Here is a 5,000-nt window from a genome sequence, read left to right on the forward strand (position 1 = left end):
GTCTGATAAAGAGTCCCCCCAGGAATAGTGTCTCTCACCCGGGCAGCAGTCAGGGTGGAAGGCGCCCTCTGTCTCCCTCCGGTGGGAGAGGTCGGTATTGCAGGTGTGGTGTGCGGCATGGAGCGGAACCCGGGCTCTGGCGTCCTTTTCCGGGTTCAATTCGGCCGTTGTGGGCCTCTGGAGGTGTTTGGGTCCGAGTTCCGGGCTCTGGGGGTGTCTGGCAAAGAGATCCGGGTTCTGGCGTCTTTTTCCGGGTTCGATTCGGCCGTTGTGGGCCTCTGGAGGTGTTTGGGTCCGAGTTCCGGGCTCTGGGGGTGTCTGGTAAAGAGATCCGGGTTCTGGCGTCTTTTTCCGGGTTCGATTCGGCCGTTGTGGGCCTCTGGAGGTGTTTGGGTCCGAGTTCCGGGCTCTGGGGGTGTCTGGTAAAGAGATCCGGGTTCTGGCGTCTTTTTCCGGGTCCAATTCGGCCGTTGTGGGCCTCTGGAGGTGTTTGGGTCCGAGTTCCGGGCTCTGGGGGTGTCTGGTAAAGAGATCCGGGTTCTGGCGTCTTTTTCCGGGTCCAATTCGGCCGTTGTGGGCCTCTGGAGGTGTTTGGGTCCAAGTTCCGGGCTCTGGGGGTGTCTGGTAAAGAGATCCGGGTTCTGGCGTCTTTTTCCGGGTCCAATTCGGCCGTTGTGGGCCTCTGGAGGTGTTTGGGTCCGAGTTCCGGGCTCTGGGGGTGTCTGGTAAAGAGATCCGGGTTCTGGCGTCTTTTTCCGGGTCCAATTCGGCCGTTGTGGGCCTCTGGAGGTGTTTGGGTCCGAGTTCCGGGCTCTGGGGGTGTCTGGTAAAGAGATCCGGGTTCTGGCGTCTTTTTCCGGGTCCAATTCGGCCGTTGTGGGCCTCTGGAGGTGTTTGGGTCCGAGTTCCGGGCTCTGGGGGTGTCTGGTAAAGAGATCCGGGTTCTGGCGTCTTTTTCCGGGTCCAATTCGGCCGTTGTGGGCCTCTGGAGGTGTTTGTGGAGCTCATCCGGGCTCTGGGGGTGCCTGGTAAAGAGATCCGGGTTCTGGCGTCTTTTTCCGGGTCCAATTCGGCCGTTGTGGGCCTCTGGAGGTGTTTGTGGAGCTCATCCGGGCTCTGGGGGTGCCTGGTAAAGAGATCCGGGTTCTGGCGTCTTTTTCCGGGTCCAATTCGGCCGTTGTGGGCCTCTGGAGGTGTTTGTGGAGCTCATCCGGGCTCTGGGGGTGTCTGGTAAAGAGATCCGGGTTCTGGCGTCTTTTTCCGGGTCCAATTCGGCCGTTGTGGGCCTCTGGAGGTGTTTGGGTCCGTGTTCCGGGCTCTGGGGGTGTCTGGTAGAGAGATCCGGGTTCTGGTGTCTTTTTCCTGGCTTAATTCGGCCGTTGTGGGCCCCTGGAGGTGTTTGCGGACCTCCGCGGGTGAAATAATGGAAAAAAAAAAAAAGTTAAAGTTTCCAGTCGGGACTATGTGGAGCGAAAAAAACCCGGACTTTTTTGGCTCCGTCAGAAACTAAGTAAAAGTCGGAATATGTGAAGGAAAGCTCAGAAAATGCCTGGGCTTTTTTAGATCGCTTCGATAAATTTTTTTTTAGCTCACATCACTGGGCCACCAGGTCGCAGATTTCAGAAACCTGGTTTTCGGAAACAGAGATCTCCAGGACAGGGCCCCGAGCTTCGGGGGGAGCGTTCCCCAGCTGGACCTAAGCATAGTGGGCCAGGCCCCGGGCGGAAAGAGGCTCCTGGAGCCGAGATACGGGGGTGGCCCCCCGCGCGACTTACCCGATTTCGGAGCACTATTTTCGGACAGTGATGGCAGAGCAGTGGGTGTACCGGATGGAGGAAAATAACAGCTCCAGAGAGCGGCAGAGACCAGACCATGACCCAGAACGGCACACTGTTCCCGGACAGTGATGGCAGACCAGCAGGTGTACCCCATGGATGAATAAAGAGTTCCAGAGAGCGGCAGAGACCAGACCATGACCCAGAACGGCACACTGTTCCCGGACAGTGATGGCAGAACAGCAGGTGTACCGCATGGATGAATAAAGAGCTCCAGAGAGCGGCAGAGACCAGACCATGACCCAGAACGGCACACTGTTCCCGGACAGTGATGGCAGACCAGCAGGTGTACCGCATGGATGAATACAGAGTTCCAGAGAGCGGCAGAGACCAGACCATGACCCAGAACGGCACACTGTTCCCGGACAGTGATGGCAGACCAGCAGGTGCAGTGGATGGATGAATACAGAGTTCCAGAGAGCGGCAGAACCCAGACCAAGTCCCAGAACGACACACTATTCCCGGACAGTGATGGCAGAACAGCAGGTGCAGTGGATGGATGAATAAAGAGCTCCAGAGAGCGGCAGAGACCAGACCAAGTCCCAGAACGACACACTATTCCCGGACAGTGATGGCAGAACAGCAGGTGTACCCCATGGATGAATAAACAGCTCCAGAGAGCGGCAGAACCCAGACCAAGTCCCAGAACGACACACTGTTCCCGGACAGTGATGGCAGACCAGCAGGTGCAGTGGATGGATGAATAAAGAGCTCCAGAGAGCGGCAGAACCCAGACCAAGTCCCAGAACGACACACTGTTCCCGGACAGTGATGGCAGACCAGCAGGTGTACCGCATGGATGAATAAAGAGTTCCAGAGAGCGGCAGAGACCAGACCAAGTCCCAGAACGACACACTGTTCCCGGACAGTGATGGCAGAACAGCAGGTGTACCGCATGGATGAATAAAGAGTTCCAGAGAGCGGCAGAGACCAGACCAAGTCCCAGAACGGTACACTATTCCCGGACAGTGATGGCAGAACAGCAGGTGCAGTGGATGGATGAAATAAACAGTTCCAGAGAGCGTGAGATCCCGGCCGATGTCCGATGACGAAGCACTGTATGGGACACTTTGAAGGAAGGGTCGGTCTCCTGGATGAAAAAGACTTTAATTTTCTGACTTAAAAAAAAAGTTAAAGTTTCCAGTCGGGACGATAAGGAGGGCAAAAAAACCCGGACTTTTTTGGCTCCGTCAGAAACTAAGTAAAAGTCGGAATATGTGAAGGAAAGCTCAGAAAATGCCTGGAGAATTTTGAGCGGACCGGAAAAAAAAAGTTCCAGCTGACATCACTGGGCCACCAGGTCGCAGATTTCAGAAACCTGGTTTTCGGAAACACAGGGCTCCAGGGCTGAGACCCGGGCTTCGTGGGGAGCGTTCCCCAGCTGGGCCTAAGCATCTTCGGACAACTTTGGGCGGAAAAGCGGGTTCGGGAACCGGGATACGGGGCGGGTTACGCGGCGTGACCTGCCCGAGTGCAGTGCACTATTCCCGGACACTCATCTACTTAAAATCTCCCTGATTACCTGCCAGAACAGAGCAGATCCAGAGAGCGGTATTTCACGGCAGATATCCGATGATGAAGCGCTGTTGTCGGACACTGATGGCAGAACAGCAGGTGCGGTGGATGAATTAAACAGTTCCAGAGAGCGTGAGATCCCGGCTGATATCCGATGAAGAAGCACTGTTCTCGGACACTGATGGCTGAACGGCAGGTGCACTGGATGGATGAAATAAACAGTTCCAGAGAGCGTGAGATCCCGGCTGATATCCGATGAAGAAGCACTGTTCTCGGACACTGATGGCAGAACGGCAGGTGCACTGGATGGATGAAATAAACAGTTCCAGAGAGCGTGAGATCCCGGCTGATATCCGATGAAGAAGCGCTATTGTCGGACACTGATGGCAGAACAGCAGGTGCGGTGGATGGATGAAAGAAACAGTTCCAGAGAGCGTGAGATCCCGGCTGATATCCGATGAAGAAGCACTGTTCTCGGACACTGATGGCAGAACGGCAGGTGCACTGGATGGATGAAATAAACAGTTCCAGAGAGCGTGAGATCCCGGCTGATATCCGATGAAGAAGCGCTATTGTCAGACACTGATGGCAGAACAGCAGGTGCGGTGGATGGATGAAGTAAACAGTTCCATAGAGCAGGAGATCCCAGACCATGTCCCATAACGGCACACTATTCTCGGATGCTGATGTCAGAACAGCAGGTGTAACGCATGGATGAATACAGAGTTCCAGAGAGCGGCAGAACCCAGACCATGTCCCAGTACGGGACACTATTCTCGGATGCTGATGTCAGAACAGCAGGTGCAGTGGATGGATGAAATAAACAGTTCCATAGAGCGGTATTTCCCGACAGATATCCGACGACGAAGGACCATTTGGGACGCTTTGCAGGAAGGGTCGGTCTCCTGGATGAAAAGGACTTTAATTTTCTGACTTAAAATCCGGAGTTAAAGTTTCCAGTCGGGACGATAAGGAGGGCAAAAAAACCCGGACTTTTTTGGCTCCGTCAGAAACTAAGTAAAAGTCGGACTATGTGAAGGAAAGCTCAGAAAATGCCTGGAGAATTTTGAGCGGACTGGAAAAAAAAAGTTGTAGCCGACATCACTGGGCCACCAGGTCGCAGATTTCAGAAACCTGGTTTTTAGAAACATAGGCCTCCAGGAGTGAGGACCGACGTTTGTGCGTTTTGGATCCGACTCAGACCTCAGTATTTTCGGACGCCCTCGGACAGTGGCGAGGGTGAACGAACCGGAGCCTCGTTCCGGGCACTGTGGCTGGTCGGTGGGTTTCGCGGATGGATCGCTGAGCGAGAGAGATGGCGGCGGGGCGGCCCGCCTCCGGTGCGCCCTGGCTTCGGCCGGGGCGCGCCGGTGGGTGAAACACTTTGATCGAACGAGATTGCTTGAGCGGAGGCGGGGCGGCCCGCCTCCGGTGCGCGCGCCCGCCCGCGGTGCGCCATCCCCGGGCGCTTTGGCTTCGGCCGGGGCGCGCCGGTGGAGGAAATGCTTTGCGTGAAAATTCTGACCGATTTGCAACCGTGACCCGCCACCCGGGGGCCCCCGCCAGATGGGCGGAGGGTTCCCCGGAACGCGGGTCTGCCTCTATGCCCGGGTGGGTTGGTGCGCGCGCTGGGTTCGGCCCCCGATGGCC

This window comes from Gasterosteus aculeatus, chromosome 14 (genome assembly GCF_964276395.1).
Source record: "Gasterosteus aculeatus chromosome 14, fGasAcu3.hap1.1, whole genome shotgun sequence".
In the NCBI taxonomy this organism is placed as follows: domain Eukaryota; kingdom Metazoa; phylum Chordata; class Actinopteri; order Perciformes; family Gasterosteidae; genus Gasterosteus; species Gasterosteus aculeatus.